The sequence below is a fragment of the Camelus ferus genome, chromosome 21, assembly GCF_009834535.1.
Source record: "Camelus ferus isolate YT-003-E chromosome 21, BCGSAC_Cfer_1.0, whole genome shotgun sequence".
NCBI classification, from domain to species: domain Eukaryota; kingdom Metazoa; phylum Chordata; class Mammalia; order Artiodactyla; family Camelidae; genus Camelus; species Camelus ferus.
In genome coordinates, this window is record NC_045716.1 from 17,797,896 (window position 1) to 17,817,853 (window position 19,958).

At 43.8% G+C, this 19,958-nt stretch overlaps 4 non-coding genes across 4 annotated transcripts; 1 reads left to right on the plus strand and 3 right to left on the minus strand.

Moving 5' to 3' along the window:
• Positions 1 to 17,385: 17,385 nt before the first annotated feature.
• Positions 17,386 to 17,457, minus strand: TRNAE-CUC. The gene has a single exon. It is a non-coding gene; the product is annotated as a tRNA-Glu (tRNA).
• Positions 17,458 to 17,748: 291 nt separating this feature from the next.
• Positions 17,749 to 17,820, minus strand: TRNAG-UCC. Its single transcript has one exon. It is a non-coding gene; the product is annotated as a tRNA-Gly (tRNA).
• Positions 17,821 to 18,531: 711 nt separating this feature from the next.
• TRNAD-GUC lies at positions 18,532 to 18,603 on the minus strand. Its single transcript has one exon. It is a non-coding gene; the product is annotated as a tRNA-Asp (tRNA).
• A 597-nt stretch (positions 18,604 to 19,200) lies between these two features.
• On the plus strand, positions 19,201 to 19,283 carry TRNAL-CAG. The gene has a single exon. It is a non-coding gene; the product is annotated as a tRNA-Leu (tRNA).
• The last annotated feature ends 675 nt before the right edge of the window (positions 19,284 to 19,958 follow it).

Here is a 19,958-nt window from a genome sequence, read left to right on the forward strand (position 1 = left end):
ATCCATTTGGAGACCCAGGTACTGGAATTGGACTACTCCTGAGATGGAGCCTAGCAGTGGGAAGCTTCCCGCCATCATTTGATTTTCTTTATTATCATTATCCTGACTCATTTTTGGATTATGGAACTGTTGCCAGTGATTAGGCGCTTGTCTCATCACAGAAAGAATGCAGGACACAAAGGTTAAGAAAGTAAAGTGAGGGTTTATTAAAAGCTAGTACACTCTCAAGGGGACAGTGCGCAGGCTCAGGTGAGTTTTTTGGCAAGTTGGTTACATAGACTGTAAAAATGAATGGGCAGAATATGTGTTAGGTAGAAAAGAGTTTGGGGTCATATTCCCTGATTTTATCCGACCTTTACCTTCCCAAAGGGAGGAGGGAAAAAGAGGTGTGACAGGGTGGCAATAGAATGATCACACCCATCCTCTTATTCCCCTTTGCTTTCATTCTTTTACTCATTTCTTCAATAAATATCTTTTGAGCACAAACGTGTGCCCTGATTCTTTGCCTTTGCCACCTCCTTTCCCATCACTGTTGTCACCGCTACGGCACGGTGAAAGAGCAGGGCTTCGGAGCTGTATGAGTCTAGTTTTGGATGCCAGGTTGCTTCTCAGAACTACAGGTTCCTCATCTGTATAAACGAAGATTATCATGCCTACCCGTGAAGCGGGCTTTCTCAGCCTCAGTACTATTGACATTTTGAGCTAAATATGTGAGGACCTATACACTGTACATTGTAGGATGAATAGCAGCATCCCTGACCTCTACTCACTAGATGCCAGGGGCATCCCTCAGTGGTGAAAATAAAAATGTCTCTAGACATTGGCAAATGTTCTTTTGGGGGCATCATTGCCACTGGTTGAGAACAACTGCACTCAAGGTTTTTTGTTTGTTTGCTTTTTGTTTTCTTTTTCTTGCTAAACAGTTTTTACTTAATTTTTTTATTGAAGTGTAGTTGATTTACAATGTTATGTTAGTTTCAAGTATACAGCAAAGTGATTCAGCTGTGTGTGTTTGTGTGTGTGTAACTCTTTTTTAGATTCTTTTCCATTATAGGTTATTAAAAGATATTGAATATAGTTTCCTGTGCTATACAGTAGGTCCTTGTTGTTTATCTATTTTATATGTAGTAGTGTGTATCTGTTCATCTCAAACTCCTAATTTATCCCTCACCCCTGCATTCAAGGTTTTTGAAAATTAAAAGAGAATTTGTATGTTAGCAAAGTGCCTGATGCATCATGGTATCTGATGAATGGTAGTCTCCCTTTTTTGCTTTCTGTCATCATTCTCATCACCATTTGCTTACCCTTAATACTTCCAGAACATGAGATGCTCTGGGATCTATCTTGGGGTCTTCTCTGTGGCCTCCTTCCCAAATACCCTCTTAGGAAGCAAACTGCAATACTCAAAGAAATGTCATTGTAAAACCTGTTTTCACACCCTGTGGTCTTCAGAAACCTCAACAGCCCCACCCTTTGGCCACTGGCTTTTGCTACTGGCCCCATTCTATGCCTCCCCAGTCTACCTCCAGCCCTTACCTGATTTGGTGAAAAAACCTATTTACCAATGACAGCACTCCCACAAACTGACATCAATATTTTAAAAATAGCATTAGAAACTGAAGGTAACTTATATAGTGGATCCCACAAAATGGGTGCCAGCCCAGTGACCCAGCCCACATCACAAATCTAAACCTAAGTCAGCCTGCACTTACAAGAACCTAACACACCAAACACAGTCCTCCAACTCAGCTTACCTTACCCTAGAAACTAGAACCTGCAAGCCTTATAAGAAAATTCCCACCCCCCTAGCCAATCATGTTCTGTTTCTGCATTGCCTCTTCTAAATCTTTATAAAATTCACTGTTGCTCAAAATCCCTTGGGGAAAATTCTCCACTGATTGTGAGGAACTCTCCTCCCCCAATCCATGGCTTATTTTCCCTTGAATAAAAGCCATCTAACTTGTTACTAAATTGTTTCAGTTTTGTCAATTGACAGGCCAAGTATACCTCTTTCTATTGCACTTCACTTTATTATACTTTGCATATATTACGTTTTTTAGAAACTTAAGCTTTGTGGCAACCTTTGTTATGGAAACGACAGGCCAGCCAAGAAACAAGCACCACTCGGAGAGTTGGAGTACTCGGGTTTCTTACGCCAGCGGGCTCAGAGGGGCTATCGCTCCAGGGCTCTGAGCACCTCTAAGGTGTGTGCGTGAGGTTTTATAGGGTAGATTACAAACTTGGGGTATATTGGTCAATAAGTTGCAAACAGCTCAGCAATATCACAAAAGGAAAGCAGGGAATCAGTAAACCAGAACTTATCTAATAAGAACAGATCAGTTACCGACTAATTAAACTTAGATTTATGAGTTAGCCCAACAAAACTCAGATCAGTAAACCGACACTTGTTAAACTTAGATTTATGAGTAGGCCCAGCAGGTGCTCGCTTTGGCAGCACATATACAAGTAGGCCCAGCAGGAATCAGATCAGTAAAGCAACACTTAGATTTACTAAACTTGGCCCAGCCTGGCTTTTCCTTCTCACCTTGTGTCAGCATGTTTTTTTTCAATTGCATTTACTTACTTGCGTCTGTGTCATACTTTGGTAATTCTCACAGTATCTCAAACTTTTTCACTATTATATTTGTTATGGTGATCTGTGACCAGTGGTCTTTGATGTTATTATTGTGATTGTTTTGGCATTTTTTTTAGCAATAAAGATTTCAAAATAGCATCATTGAAAGATTCATTACAAAAAGACCATGAAAAATTAAAGACACAAGAGATATCTAAAACAAAACACTGTAAGACTGATGTGACTCCTACTACTATCCTCTATCCTCCTTTACCTGAGTACTCACAGTCTACCAATCCTCTCTCTGAATTGCCTCTCCATTCTGAAGAGACTATGAGATTATAAATGAAAGTTAGTCAAGTTAGTACGTACCAACACCCCACATCTACCCTCAAAGAACGGCCACCCAGTGGGCCCCTCATGTGGTTGAGACTGATAAACTGCTACCAGTTGTTCCCCTTAACAGCCAAGAGAAAGCTAAAATTAATATTAATGGAAAACGTTGCCAAATTCTGATATATACTGGAGCTTTAAACCCTTCTTCCTCCAGAGCCTGCAGAAGGGATCCTGGAAGAACTGGCAGAAAGCACTGAAGGGTGAAAAATTCAGCTCTCTGGGATCTGTATGGTCCCATACATGATCTGCATGGTCAAGAAAGAAAAATAAAATTTCATGTTTCCTTTCCTTTCCAAATTCAGACTTTTGTAGGAATTTGTTTTTCGGATACCCAATGATTTGTTGCCTCAAAACTGGCCTCTGTACCCCAAAAACTGGATTGAAACTCAGAGGCAGAGTTTTGGGAAAATTAGAAAAGACCAGCTTTATTACCTCACCAGGTAAAGGAGAGTCACAGGGGACTAATGCCTTAGAGACTGTGAATCTGTCTTGGAGTTGAGGTCTTGAGGTTTTATAGAAAAACTGGATGGAACAGAAAAGGTGATAACAATCAGGGCATTTTACGGGTGCTTACCCTCAATGAATTTTCAAGTTCAAGGAGGAACTTGAGGGTCTGTCTGTTCTTCTGAGATTATCTCCCATTACCTCCTTCCTGGAGCATAACTTCTGGGTTAAATCTATTCTTAGTAAAGAATGAATCAGCAAACAGTTTGCATCAGGGAAGTCAGTTTGGTAGTTTGCTTCCTACTCCTTCAGCGTGTCAATCCTTTCTCTCCTAGGGACAGCTATTGCCTTTTTGTTTGTGTTGAGAACTTAACTAGGCAACCATCAGGTTGGGGGCCCCAAAACTTTGGCCAGACAGAAATATGCATTTGTATTGTAAGCACCTATGGCTTTTTTTTTTTCTTCTCTTTTCTCTTTTCTTTTCTTTCTTTTCTTTTCTTTTCTTCTCTTTTCTTTTCTTTTTTCTTCCTTTTTTTTTTGTACTGCAAATACTGGACTTAAGCTTTGATTGCCAAGGCATCCATTACAAAAAGCCCTTCAAAGAAGTCTATCTCAATTAAACACATTACCAGCCACACAACTGTTTAAAGAGCCAGGCCATCTCTATCCACTGAGACTCTGTTTTATAAATCTTGGTGAATTTCAATAACTGACCAACTGGGTTACATGTTTTTTGTTTTCTGTCATCCTATGCTTTAAATTTCTGCTCTTATGTATTTAATTCACCAGTAAAGATTGATCCCCCCCAAACCCTAGGTGTCTTCCTTCAACCCCAATTAAAGCAGAATCCCATGTTCATGTGCACTCTGTCTCCCCATTACCTCACAATGTGGCTCCAGGTTTGTTATGTAATTTCCAGGTCTTGTAAGTAATAAGCCTCTATTTTTTTGTTTCCTGATGGTTATTGCTAAAGGGCATCTTGCAATTATGAGAACCAAAAGAGCTGGTCCAAACAACAACATAGGCTGAGACCAGTACAAAACAAGGTTGCATTCCATTTATAGGTGGGGCCCAGAAGGAGAAATATTAAAATGGTCATACTTAGGCTAACAGATTGCTTGCCCTTAAAACAGTCAACAAACCTGACTGACCTGTTACTACTCACAGCTTTGAAGCAGGGAAACAGATGTGGGGCATGAGGAGGGCCGACTCCCAGGTCTCAGCTGAGCCCCTGGGAAGTGCCCTGCCAAGTGTAGGTCCTTGGCTTCACACAGGAAAGAATTCAAGTGCGAGCCACCATTGAGTTAAGGTAGATTTATTTAGAGATACATACTGCACAGAGTATAAGGCAAGAGAAAGGCAAGGAAAGAGGTGTGGGAATTGGGTGCTCAGGTTAAAGTAAAAGTAGGTACACACTCAATAGACAGAGTGAGGGCCTTCTCCAAAGGGGAGAGAGCAAAAAGGGCCACTAGGCGTGGTGTTGTCATTTTTTATGGTCTCAGTAGCTTCACACACCTACAGGTGGGATCAATCCAACTGCCCTGGGGAAGGGGCTGAGATTACCAGGAATTGGGCCACTGCCCATTCTTTGGCCTTTTACGGTTAGCCTTGGGGCTGTCATGGTGCCTGCAGGGATGTTATTTGATCACACTGTTACAATGAACATATAATGAAGCTCAAGATCTACTAGAAGTTAAACCTCTTAATCCTTAAGGCCAACTAGGAGGTGAATCTTACACCATTTTGGTTGCTGTCATTCCTTGAGTAGTTGTGCCCTGCCCCCTTCCCTCCTGTTTCAGCTTCAGGTCCATTGTTAAATCTAAAGCTATTGATCTTATTGTTTCTACTTTATTCTGGGAATCAAAAGTTATAATCATGCTTGGTTTCTGAGTTGTTCTCCAGGAAGGTCATGGAACTGTAACCCTACAGAATAGGATAAATTATCAAAAAGAACCCATGCCGCAGGCTTTTGCAAGATAAAGAGATTGAAAAAGTGACAATTGCTAGCCTCTATAGAATTGGTCGCCTGGAGACACCATGACGCCACTCTAAACCTTATGACAAGAAAATGATTTTGCTGATTGTTATCAATTTTTTATTGTTTGAGCTATGACTGTGTAATCACCCTACCCATCCCCAAGGTCGGTTCACAGCTTTGAAGGCACTAGCTTGCTGTGAGTCCCCTTTGCCCAGCAAAGCAATGAAGCTGTCTCTTTTCTTCTAAACTCCAAGACCCTGTCTGAGTTATTTGGCCTGTCAGTGATGAGGGCCACTTTCAGCAACAGTCCTAGTGACTACTAGTGTTTTGGTGACTTTGTGAGTGACTCTGGATACAGGATGGCTAGTATGTTTTGCACCCTATTTGGGGTGCCTTTTGGTTCCATGGGGTTGTTCGATACTCCCAGGAAAAAACTTTTTTTAAGTAGCTCTATGGTTAAAAGCTGGGCACATTGGTAGCTGATATTCAAAGGCTGATGGAACCTTTTTAAAGACCTTCTTCCCTAAACTAAATGATAGTATATACCCAGAGGGAAGGAAAAAAATTCCGAAGACAAACAGCTATAAGTAATAAAACATAGGATTGTTTTTTTTAAGTTGGGCAAGTCCCTCTTTTACCTAATTATTTATTAATTTTTTTGAAGTATAGTTGATTTTTATTGAAGTATATTTTTATTTTTTATTGAAGTATAGTTGATTTACAGGATTCTTTTAATTTTTTGTCTTAGGTGAAGATTTTCTTCCATATAAGGAAGCAAATTGAAGATAATGCAGTTGGATGGGTCAGCCCTTTGAGGTATTCAGGTTGCAATGCATTTCTTTGAAGAATTAAAAACAACTGTCCTTATCTTATAAGAAGTAAACTGCAGCTATAGAAACAACTTAAAGTCCACCTATCCTTTTTACCAATTTCAAAACTTTCCCATTCATCTCAAAACTTGTAGGTATTCTTAATTTAGAAAATGAAATTCCTTCTTGGAGGAACTTGCATTTTTTTCCTTGTGCCTTTGAGGTGTAAATATACCACACAATCTTCTCTAGGAACTCTCATCTAGACCATCTCTTTGAAATGTAAATATTAGAGGTAATTCTTATCAGAAAAAAGAAAAAGGAAAGGCTCTTTGGAAACTAGGTAGATGAAAAATCTTCAAAGTTATCACAAATTCTAGTAAAAAGTTATGCCATCTGATCAGGTAACCTTAACTTATTCCATCCGCCAGAAACTCAGATTGGATCCAACTGGTTTTTTTTATGAGCTAGTGAGTTTTGCATTATCATAATAGTCTTGTGGCTAAAATTTCTAAATGGAAGCTTTAAGATCTCTGTGTCTGTATGTATTTTTATATATATTATAATTGTGTGACTTTTTTTTTCCTACCTCTGGATGGTACTGGCAAAATTAATTTGTAAAGAGCTCTATTTAATTGGCTTAAAGAAAATTAAGCATTTATATAAATCAAGTATACTCTCAGAAATATGGAACTTAAATGTTTTTTAAGTTCACATAATCTAGGATTATAATAAATAAAAGCTAGTATAAGTTGTCAGTTTGATTAAAACAGGCATATCTTTAGAGTTATCAACATTAAAAATAATACCTTTATTCTACCTATGTTTACTGAAAGTCAAATAAGCTCATTTTTCAGCATGAAAGATAAGATGATGGTTAATTGTCTAATGTTTAAAAAAATTTTCATGAGGAATCTAAACATAATTCTAAGAACAAAAAATAGATATAAGTAAGATATGAGGTTATAAATGAGCTCTTCAGCAATAATTATGCTTTATGGTACAATTACTTATAAACAGTTTCCAAAATCTTTTTGGTAATTTAAAAACTTAGATATTATACTAAGATAACTTAAATGATGGATATTCACTGAATATCCAGATCATTTCCAAATAAGATAAATACTGAGATATTAATTACTGAACATAGATTTATCTGCTTTTGGCTGTCTTTTACAGAGGAACTAAAGATATTTGGGACTCTTAGTAAACATGTTTTTTTGCCACATTGAAAAATTTTGTATGAGGAGGAGTATACTCCTAGAAATTATGAGATGTATTTGTATATTTGTGAATCCACAGGATACTAGTTCAACAACACTCTGCAATTGCTTACTCCTTAGTTTTCCCTAGGAATTAAGGGATTCTAAGGGCAAGAATTACAATTAATATATGTAAATAAAACTACTAGATATAATAAGGGAAACATCTCCACGCAAGATATGGAGATGTGTTTTTGTTAAGGGAAAAAGAGAATGACTTTGTCCTAAAGTAAAATGATTGATCCAGAATGAGAAAGAGAAAAACTTAGGAAAAAATGTTAATTGATGTAAAAAAGTTGTAGAATGTTTGTGGGAAAGGATTCTTGGGAAAGGAACTTAAAGTGTAGTCAATCTGGAAGATGGGGCTAAATTGGAATGGATTATTTTGAATGTTAATATCAAAAGTAAAGTGGTGCAAAATTAGAATTTGGTTTTCTGTCTGTTAAAAGAATCAGAGTTTTATTGGACTATTGGTCTGCTCTTGATAAGAGATTATAAAAGTTTTTTTTTTTTAACTTTTTATGTAATCTACTTGGAAAGCAAATATTTTGAGTCTTACCAAAATAATTTCCTGTGTTTCATATTGTCTCTATCAGATCTTTAATTACTTAAGAAAACCGAGACTTCTCAATAATAAAAGAGAAAAAATTTGTTCACAATTGTAACCTTCTGCATTTGTCTTTAAAATCTTTTATTGTCACTTTGCTTAAATACTTGTTTCATAATTATCTGTGATCATATTTAGTCAAATGTTCAAACCTTTTGCCATCTTTACAAGTTCCCAAAATCAAATTCTAATTGGAATCTTATTAACCTCAAAGCAACTTTGAGATTTCCCAGAGATACTGTGGAATTCTCAAGGGATTTGTCTGTCACCTTGGAAAGGAGAGATGTTAAACTAACTTGGTGTATTTGTATGTTAAATTATATGGGACAGCTTGATTTAAAATGTATAATGTCTGGAAATAGGAAAGGTATGAATAATCCAGAAATCAGAAAAGTCCAGTGATTAGAGTATCAACTTTGAAGATAGACCCAGAGCAAAAGTCAGCTTACCATAGGCTTACCACTTATACAGCTTACCAGCTATAAATCTTAGATATATTATTCATTCTTTCTAAGCTCTGTTGCCTCATCTGTAAAGTGGAGGTTACATTAGTACTTACTTTATAATGCTGTTGTGAAGATTTAATGAGAAAATCCATGAATCATGCTGTTAAAAAAAATTCAACAGAGTAAAATTTAAATATCTTATTGGCTTTATTCAGTGTGTCAAAAGTCAGGATGCATCCAATCTAGTGGCTAGAAAGGAACTTCATGGAACTGTACAAAATGAAAGACTTTTATAGGCAGAAGGGAGCAGGAGCAAGGAAGTTATACTAGGCCAAAAAGCAGATTGGTTATGACAAGGTTACTTTCCTTAAGGGATGTCAGGTGTCTATCAAGCAGATTATCTAACTAGTGCTGATCAGGTTATTCCCGATTGACTGGTTTCAGATTCCACTTTTGGGAGAGCAAAACTGCAATTAGTCTTAGTTTCATGATGTAGAGTTTAGCAAAAATGACTCCACTTTGGGCCTGTTGTCTTGTTTTTAACAAAGAACTTGGCATAATTTTAGTCTTTATCATCATTATTATTAAAAGAGTAAGAGAATCTAGTTCACTCCTTCTGTGAGCAGATAGGGTAGGGGATCCCTAGAGAAAGAGGACCAGGAATGGCTTTCTTGACATAAGAGAAGCCATGTTTTAGCCTAAGCTGTTTGTGATCTAAGCCTGGCTATAATGCTTGCTGTTGAACAGGTATCAGTAACTAATGATCTTAAAGGAATAAAAGAATGCAGAAACAAATGACTGTTAGGCAAGAGAAGTAACAATAGCAAAGATAATAGATCAGCTGTAAAGACTTCTAGTTCTGTTTCAATGGTAAAGATTAGCCTGAAGTACTTAACCACCAGATCAACTGGAACCTAAGGAATGATGATGTTGACTTTTTCTGACCCTCTTGACGTCAGTCAACTAAAGCTTGGACTCTGTCAGACTTTATCTCAATTCTATGCTGAATTCTCTTCTGCTTAAGCCTCTTCATGTATGTGCAATAGCGGATAGTGAGAGCCCTAAATTAAGAGGCCCACAAAAGTGTGGGTCCTTCCTGATAGCTGTGAAAGAATTCCTAGCAGAGGCAGAAGCAGAAAGTGAAAAGCTGCTTTATCTCTCAGAAGAGGAAAAGGAAAGAATGTGCTCAAGCAGGGAGAAGGGAAGAAAGTGTTCCAGTGAGGAGCTGGCAGCCAAGATGCCCGATCAAGACAGCTCCAGCTCTGGGTTGGGCCATGTGGACTTTCATTGGTTTCTGCCGTCATGTCCTTATTCCAACCAAGTATGCTGGAGCCAGTCGCTGTTTATTCCATCCCTGTATGGGCTTTTCCAGTTGTCATGGTAATGGTCAACTGTCTTTGTACTGGTGGGTGTGTCATTTAGCATGTGAATGCATTACAGTGAGCTTTTGATGAGGCTCAAAGTCCACTGGAAATCAAATCCTCTGCCATTTTGGTCTAAGTTGGTTCTAACCAATTCTTGTTCCTTCTCTTTGCAGCTGCCTCCTGAGACTTAGATAAAAGCAGTTGGTTTCTATTTGCGTGAGGGGCAGGGGTATGATCCTGGGGTCAATAGCCTTGATAACATGGGGCTATAAACAAGAGGGAGAGGTTTGGGAGTACCCCCCAGGATCCTACTTGGTATCATATGCGTATATCACCCAGACCCCTCTTATGACTATGCATGTACCCCTTAGCTTAAAACTTACCCAATTTGCTATTTGGGGAGGGAGACACTGCTTTGGGAAAGATCCCTGGTGTTCTCACTTGCTGCAAGTCATAAATCTTTCCTTCTCCCACTCTTTAACTTGATTATGTATTTTGACTGACACTCACCAGAGGCGAACCCAGTTTTTAGCTAACACTTCCAGTGGGGACTGCTGTTTATGGGCCCACTTTGGGAAGGACAGATAAATTCTATAAACTCAAATGACTCCAGCTCTAGACACTCTCAGATTCCAGTCACTTGATTCAGAAGGTGCTCTTTTTTTTTTTTTTTTTTTTCCCTCCTCTGCCTGGTTGGGTTTTGTTTCTCCTCTTTTTAATACCCTGACCACCAGTGTGCCCCCATAATTGCTTTTTAGTCCTTTCTAGGGTTTCCTTGTTACAGTCACTTCCTCAAGAACTGAGCCACCCTAGGCAACACTACAATCCGCTGCTGACCCCAAAGGAAGAGAAAGTCTGGGAAGAAAGGCAACCACAGAAGGGGAAGAAGGGAGAAAGAATGATGGAGTTAGGGAAGCTCTGGTTTGAGGGGTCACAGCCAGCATCATCAGTCTAGATTGAAAACTTCCTTTGGGAATTCATATCTTTGTTAAAGCATTGTCACCTTTAACAACCTTTTAGAAATGCAAATACCTTAAGCAATGTGGATCATTAACTTCAGAGTATGAATTTGTTCTCCATCACTCTTTTCTTAGAACAGCAGAGTGCTTCAGAATTTTGATAGGAGAGAGAAATAATAGGAGGGAAGGAAGGGCTATTTCTCAGGAAGCAACAACCCAAGACAAAGCTTAGACAAGAGAGGACTATTCATGTCTAAAGACCTAGTTTAGGAAGAGAGAGATGAGACCTGATTCTAGACCCAGCTTTGCCACTGTGTGGTCTTGGGCAAGGCACTTTGCTTCTCTGTACGTCAGTAAAGTGAGAGGGATGGACAGGATGTTCTCTATCAGATACGACTTTTGCAAATATTTTCTCCCAATGTGTGGCTATCTTCTCATTCTCTTGACAGTGCCTTTGCAGAGCAATAGTTTTAAATTTTAGTAAAGTCAAGTATCAAATATTTCTTTCATGGATCATATTTTTGATGTGTAAGCAGCTTTTGGCAAGAAAGCTCTTTGCGGGAAAGAGTACTCTGCAGGAGGCCCCTTTTGTCTTGTCACTAACCTTAAACCAGGCACCCCCATGTTCTATTCATCTCTGGCGCTAGAACACCTTTCAAATCTTTCTCTTTTTTTATAGACTTAATTTTTTTTAGAGCAGTTTCAGGTTCACAGCAGAACTGAGCAGAAAATACAGAGTTCATACATAGCCCTCCCCATCCAAACATATATACTCCCCTACCCTCAACATCCTTCATCAGTGTGGCATATTTGGTACAATCAATGAACAAACATGGATATGTTATTATTAACCAAAGTCCATAGTTTACATTAGGAATCACTCTTGATGTATTACATTCTATAGGTTTTGACAAATACATAATTACATGTAGCCACCACTATATTATCATACAGATAATTTCATTGCCCTAAAAATCCCTCGTGCTCCATCTATTCATTCTTTCCTCCCTCCCTCTCCCCAAACCCCTGGGAACCACAATCTTTTTATTATTTCTGTAGCTGTGCCTTTTCCAGAATGTCATTTGGTTGGAATCGTACAGTTTGTAACCTTTCAGACTGGCTTCTTTCATTTAGTAATATGTCTTTTAAGTTTCTTCCATGTCTTTCAAGGCTTGATAGCTCATTTCTTTTTTTTTAACTGCACATATATATTTTTAATTTACATATATGTACTGTTAATTGTTTCTAAGAATGTTTAGAATTTAAGCTTTTTAAACCTACATAGTTATCAAAGGAATAAAGCCAACCACAAAATAAGAATTAATTCAAAAAGATACATACCCCCTGCTATTAACAGCAACATTATTTATCATTGCCAAGATATGGAGGCTCACTAACTGGACATCAATAGTTGAATAGATAATGAAGATGCAGCATGTATATATGAAATGGAATACAACTCACCCATAAGAAAGAAGGATATTTTGCCATTTGCAGCCCTTCATTCATTTTTTTTTCCCACTTCAAAAACCAGAATTTTATAACCAGCATAAACATTTCCATTATATCAAATACATCAAAATATCTAGAAATAAACTTAACCTAGGAGGTTATCTATACTCTGAAAACCAAAATGACATAAAGAAATGGGAAGATTTCTTGTGCTCTTGGATTGGAAGAATTAACACTATCAAAATGGCCACACTACCCAAAGCAATCCATATATCCAATGCAACCCCTGTCAAAATACCAAAGACATTCCTCACAGAACTAGAACAAACAATTCCAAAATTTATAAGGGACCACAAAAGACCTCAAACAGCCAAAGCAATGTTTTGTAGATCTTTTTTCCCCCTCTCATTCTTCTTTTTGTTCTCTTTTCTTGTGGTTCAATGACTACAGAAGGTCCTTTAACATTTGTTGTAAAGCTAGTTTGATGGTACTGAAATCTTTTAGCTTTTGTATATCTTTGAAGCTTTTGGTTTCTCCATCAAGTCTTAACAAGAGCCTTGCTGGATAGAGTATTCTTGCTTGTAAGTTTTCCCCTATATCACTTTAAATATATCTTGCCACTCCCTTCTGCCTTGTAGAGTTTCTGCTGAAAATCAGCTGATAACCTTATGGGAGTAAGCTTGTATGTTATTTGTTGCTTTTCTCTTGCTAATTTTAACATTTTCTCCTTATCCTTAATTTTTGTCGACTTGATGACTATGTGCCTTGGTGTGTTCCTCTTTGGATTGATCCTGTGTGGTACTCTCTGCACTTCCTGGACTTGGGTGACTGTTTCCTTTCCCAAGTTGGGGAAGTTTTTAGTGATTATCTCTCCAAAAATTTTCTCAGGTCCTTTCTCTCTCTCTTCTCTCTCTGGGGCTCCTATAATGCGAATATTAGTGTGTTTCATGTTGTCCCAGAGTTCTCTTAAACTATCCTCATTTCTTTTCATTCTTTTTTCTTTTTTCTGTTCTGTAGTAGTGATTACCACTAATCTGTCTTCTAGCTCAGTGATCCATTCTTCTGCCTCATTTAGTCTATTCTGGTTCCTTCTAGTGTGTTATTCATTTTAGTGATTTTATTCTTCAACTCTGGGTATTCTTTGTATTTTCCAACTCTTTGCTAAAAACTTTGCTCTGTGCATGTATACTCCTCTTGAGTTTTCTAAACATCTTCACCATGATTACTTTAAACTCTCTCAGATAAATTGCCTGTCTCCTCATCACTTATTTCTTCTGGGATTTTATCTTGTGCCTTGGCCTGGGAGATATTCCTTTGCTGCCTCATATCCTCTATCTTTCTATGTGTTTGTGGATTCCTTCCACAGGCTTTGGGATTGTTGTTTTCTTATTTCTGGTATCTGCCCCTGGTAGATGAGGCTGAACTAGAGGCTTTTGCAGGTTTCCTGGCAAGAGGAGCCAGTGTCCGCCCACTGGGGGTGAAACTTGGTCCTGTAACTCTGGTGGGTAGGGCCTTGTCTAGAGGCCTTTGTGGCTTGGGAAGTCTGTTGATGGGTGGGCCTGTGTTCCCACCCTGTATGTTTTTTGGCTTGAGGCTTCCCTACAGGCTGTTGGGTGGGGCTAGGTCTTGGCGCTAATTATCCAATCAAGAAGTCAGCCTCAAGGAAAGCTTTTGTAGATGAACACTCCTGGGATGTCTGCCACCAACTTTTCTGTCTCCTGGTTGAGCCACAGCCATCCTCCATGTCCCCAGGAGATCCTCTAAGTCCAGCAAGCAGGCCTGGCCGAAGTTTCTATGAAATCACTGCCTCTGCCCTTGGACCTGGTGCACGTGAGTTTCCATGTACACTTCCCAAGCGAATGGAGTCTCTTTTTCCCCCAGTCCCTTGGGGTTCCCAAAGCCAAGCTCCGCTGGCCTTCAAATCCAGATGTCCTGGGGTTTCCTTCTCTTCCTGATAGCAGAACCTGGGCTGGGGAGCCCGATGTGGGGCTTAGAGCTCTCATTCCTGTGGGAGGGCCTCTGAAACTTAACTATTCTTCAGCTTGTGGGTCGATCACCTGGAGGGTATGGGGCCCAATTGTATCGCAAGCACACCCTTCCTACCATCCTGCTGTGGTTTCCTCTTTATGTTTCCAGTTGCAGAAGATCTTTCTTGCTAGGTTCCAGTCTTTTTTTTTTTTTTTTTTTTTTTTGATGGTTGTTTAGCATTCAGTTGTGGTTTCACTGTAGTCATGAGAGGTGAGCTCATGATCCTACCATTCCATTATCTTGACCAGAAAATCCACCTTTCAAATCTTTTGATCACACAATACCTTGCCTAATCTGTTCTTTCCATAGATCAAGGAAGTAGAAATGGAGAATAAGTAATTAACTGATGACCAGGTCTTTTCCCTAGCATCCCCTTAAGTAATCTCATGAACAAACTGTGTGAATAAATTGTGTGAACAAGATAGCAACTAAGATTACAAGAACTCAACAAGCCTGCACAAGCCTGCTTACAGCAGGAGGTGGCGATGACTTACCCTCATCTCAATGATTAACTGAAATTACTTCCCTTTTTCTGTTTAAAAACTTTCATGGCCAAGCAGAATATTTGGAGATGGCTTTGGGGGGACACTCCCTCCAAATCCCCAGATGATCAGCATTCTGATTAAAAGCAACTTTCCTTTCTACCAATATTTGCCTCTTTCTTGAGTATTGATTTTCAGGTGGGGAGCAGCTGGACCTGAGTTTAGGAACAGATATTGTATCTAAAAAGTCATTGTCATACCCCAGGTCATCTAGATTTTTCTCTTTTGTTATCTTCCAGGGGTTTTATACTTTTGCATTTTACATTTGTTGACTGAAATAAGTGCTCAACCTAAAAATTGAGAGTTATGTTTTATTCAGCGGACATTTCTGAGGCCTCAAACCCCTTTGAGCCTGGGATGACAGCCTCCCAGACTGCTCTGAGGGACTACTCTGAAGAGGTAGGGGAGGAGCTAGGATACACAGGAGTTTTTCAACAAAGACCAGGTAATTGGAACATTAAAAGATCACTTGTTAACTAAAGAAAACCAGACATCTCAAGTTAAAGAATTTAGCACTTTTCTATGTATGGGAGGAAGCAAATATTTGGGCTTATTGAATTCTTTCCTTTGACAAGCACCTAGCTATCTAGGGCCAGCTATCCTGTCCTTTCTTGTTCTGAGTCCTCTCAGAGTGCACCATTGTGAGTGGCTGCAGAGGCTGGGCTACAGGCTTGTCTTCAATGGGGAATGGCAGCAGCCACTGATGACTACATGGCTTCAGCATTCGTTGTTTACTGGTACAACTTGCAGGACTTTTCATTCACACATTTAAGTCTATGACCTGTTTCAAGTTATTAACTAAAATAAATGCACAACCTAGAAGTTGAGAATTATGTTTTCTTTGGCAGACTTTGTCAGGACTTCAAGCCCAGGAGGCAGCCTCTCAGATAGCTCTGAAGAACTGCTCTAAAGAGAGAGCATGGATGTAAAGGAGTTTCTGCAACAAAAATCAAGCAGTTGGAACATCAAAAGATTACTGTTACATAAAGAAAATCAGATAGCTAAAGTTAATAAATTCAGTGCTTTTCTATGTAGGGAAGATGCAAGAGTCTGGGCTCATGAAATCATTCAATTAATATACACCTTTGCTATCTAGGGCCAGTATCCTGTTCTTTACAATCTGAGTCTCATCAGGTTGTACCGTTGAGGGTGGCTGCAGTGATTGAGGACTTGGCAGCAGGCATCCGGGCAGTGGTAGTGGCTGATAGCTTGATGGCTTCAGCATATTTTGCTGATATGGCAGGCAACATTTTTCATTCACAGAGTTAATTTACATGAAGGGTGTAAGCTTCCAGTCTACATTCTTTTTCATTTTCTTTGCATATGGATAGCCAGTTGTTCCAGAATTATTTGTTGAAGAGATAATGTTTCCTCTATTGCATTTCCTTTCTTTCTTTGTAAAAGATCAGTGGACTATATTTATATGAGTCTAAATCTGGGCTCTCTATTCTGTTCCACTGATTTTGTGCCCATTCTAGTGTTAAAAGTACTTTCTATTCTAAGCTGCTCTCCCTGCTCATTAGCCTGCATGTCAATAAAAAGAAAGTACATTACATGGATATGTCAGATTTGTTATTACTTCCAACATAATATAGCAATAGAAAAATATTTCTAAATAATATTAAATATATATCAATAATTAAGAAGTGTTAGAGCAGGAAAGTAAGCTGCAAAGTACCAGAGTCGATGCTAAAAGCTGCAGTTAAACAACTGACTACAATTTCCCAAAGAAGCATGCTTACATCATGTAAAAGCCTCTGCCCAGCATCCCTAATCATGCCACTGCTGGAAAAAAACGAACGAACACCGACAAACAAAAACACCACCATTAAAAAAAAAACCTCTTAAAATACCAGCAGTATTAAATTAAATTAAATTAAATTAAATTAAAAAGCCACGAACACTAAAAAAAAAAAAGCAATAACCCAACCTAAGACACCAAACGTACCATCAACATACAAACAAGCAATAACACTGTAATACCAACTGAAAAGAACCAGAGGTAACAAAAGAAACTGTAATACCACCACTACCACATCAACAGTGAAAAACGATCAGCTGCACCCTAAAAACCATGCCCACCAGAACCACCAGCACAAGCAACAGCACCACCGCCTGAGCTGGGAAGAGAGGGTGGCTTGTCAGCCGCGAGGATTGTGGTGGCGGAAGCAGTGCCGCTTGAGAGTCCAAGCACGCTCGTGGCCACGGCTGCGCCGGCCAGTCGTGTTTGGGGCTGGGGCAAGCGTCGGAGCAGGAGTCGTCGCCGAAGGCCTCGAGTGGGTGGGCGCGCGAGGCCGAAAGTTTTGGCGGGGCACGAGGGTGGAGGTTGCACGCCAGGGCCTGGGGCTGCAGGTGGAGGGTACCGGGTGGCTCTTGTCGGGGCGCTGAGGTCACGGGGCGGGGGAGAAGGAGCGGACGAGTTGACTTGGCGCGTGGGCTAAAAGGGGGGTGGTGGTGGGGTGGGGGCGGAGTGTTTGTGGACGCGCTGGGGGAGGTTGGTAGGTGGAGAGGAAGAAGAAATGCTTCCCTGACCGGGAATCGAACCCGGGCCGCGGCGGTGAGAGCGCCGAATCCTAACCACTAGACCACCAGGGAGCGTCGGGCTCCGCGTCTGGCCTGCCTCTGCTCGACCCAGCCACTGGGCGCTGCCTTGGCGCCAAGGCCCGGCCTTTCCACGTCCAGCCGCCCTCCGCCCCTGGCAAGCCACGTGCCCTAGCGTTCTTCCTGCTTGCTGGCACCCTCAAAACACTGCGCGCCTCCTTCCCGCACACGCGCGAGAAGCCGCAGGCCACCTAGCTCCCTCTTTTCTGCGCCCAGCTCCCGGCTCTCCCTCACGGGCCCCGGGCGGGAGGGCCGGCCGTGGAGCTCGGCAAAAGATGGGCCCGCTGCGTTGGCCGGGAATCGAACCCGGGTCAACTGCTTGGAAGGCAGCTATGCTCACCACTATACCACCAACGCTGCACAGCCCGGGCCGCCCCGACACGCCGGCCCCGGGCTCGCCGGAGCGCGGTCTCGCCGCCGCCGCCGCTGCCCCTGCGGCGGCCGGGCGCAGCCCGGCCCCGACGCCCCGTCCGCCAGCAGCTCTGCGCTGCGTCAGGCGCCACCGTCGGCCGCCCCGGGCGCCTCAACCGCTCCAGCCCTACGCAGCTGCCCTCGCCCCCGGCCCGAACGCTTCTGGGGCGGGGGGCGGGGTGGGGGCGCGCTGTCGCTGCCTTGCTGCTGCCGGGCCCTCGGCTGCACGCCGCGGCCCGCCCCCCTCCGCGGGCACGCCACCTCTGGTTCCCCGCTCGCCAAAGCCCTTCTCCAACGGCTGTTGGGCGAGGCCACTCCCCGGCACCGAAAGGGGACGGGACTCATCCGCCCCACACCCGTCCCGGCAGCCGTGAAGCTGTGCAGGTGTGCGTCGCGTCGCAAGGAGCCCACTGCGGCAGCCACTGTGGGCGGGCCGCAATGTCGCCGGGCGCTTGTGGGGTCGAGAGGAGGCCCTCGCTCGGCCGTGGCGCCCGAGCGCCCGGCGAGGAGGACGGGCAAGGGGTTGCAGGGGTGGAGGGCTGGAGGCGGTCGAGGGTGGGCAGGCCCCGCTGGAGGGCGGAGGGACGAGAAGAAGGGCCGTTGGGGCCAGGCGGCTGGACAGAGAGCGGCGCCAGCCACCAAAAAGGGGCGTGTGGCCTCCCCGTCGGGGAATCGAACCCCGGTCTCCCGCGTGACAGGCGGGGATACTCACCACTATACTAACGAGGACGGCGGCGGCCACACGGGCGCCCGACTGCTCTCCGGCTGCCTGCAGACGCCTACCCCCTGCCCTCGGCCCTCTGCCCACCACGGGCGCCCGCCACGTGCCCGACCCGACCCGACCTGACCCGACACCACACCAAACGCGTCATGCAAGGAGGCAGCCCGGGACCCCGCCAGGGACACGGATCCGCGTGGCGCTGGAAACTCCCAGTGCGCGCTGCCTATAGCCCCCGACGCCAGGATCGCGCCGTGAGGAGGGGGGCCCGAGGGGGCCGGAGAGCTCAAGCAAGGCTGTGAGGAGGAGGTGGGCGCTCGCCGTGCCACGTCCCGGGAGAAGAGGCGGAGGGGTGGGCGCGGCCGGCGGCAGAAGCTGGCCGGACGCGGCACACGGCTGGGTCCCGGGCCAGGGGTGGGCGAGGGGGCGGCGGCGGCGGAGCCGGGCGCGACGGCTGGCCTCGCTGCCCCGTTGGCCGGCGCGCGCCCGGTCCGTCGCGCAGCCGGACGGCCGCCCCCTGGCGCAGAGCACCGCGTCGGGCCAAGGGCATCGGTGTCCGCGTCGCGTCGGGTCCCAGCCAGCCGAGCGGCGACGCGCCCAGGCCCGCCGTCAGGATGGCCGAGCGGTCTAAGGCGCTGCGTTCAGGTCGCAGTCTCCCCTGGAGGCGTGGGTTCGAATCCCACTCCTGACAAGCCAGCCTTTTTTGGCCCGCCCAACAAATGCTGCACCCGGCCCGTCCCGGGCCTGGACAACACCCTACCGCCTCACACTCCGTTCCTGCCTCGCACTCTTGCCAGCTCCCCAGACTCCGGCCCCCTCGACGCGACACCCACACGACGCCTCTCACACGCAGGACCTCCTCAGCCACAGCTGCTCTTCCTGCCCAGTCCTGTGCGCCGGCCTCACGGAAACAGCCCAGGGGGAACCCTCTGGAAACTGCCGTTCAGGACACACGCCCTCCTCGCCTTCGCAGTGCAGGCCTTCGCGGCACTTCTTTCACCCACCTTGGCGCCACAGCGCATGTACACGCGAGAAGCCGCTGCCCCGGCCGGACCCAGCCACACCCCGGCGCGCTCCCTCAGACGGCTGCCCACGAGCCAGCAGCCACTCTGCCAAAGTGCTCCTCCTCACGACCAACGCACCGGAGCGGGACCCTTCGGGAGAGCGGCCGGCAGGAGCGCAGAAGCCAGGCTCAGACAGCGCTGGTCATTGGCGCGGCGGCGGCGGCGGCGGCGGCGGCGGCGGCGCCGCTCCCAGGCGCCCATGTCCCACACTCGCTGTCTCCTCACAGCCCGAGCTCGCATCCCCTCTCCAGCCTGCTGCCCGCCAACGCCCGGCACGAGCGAGAAAGCCAGGCGCCAGAGGG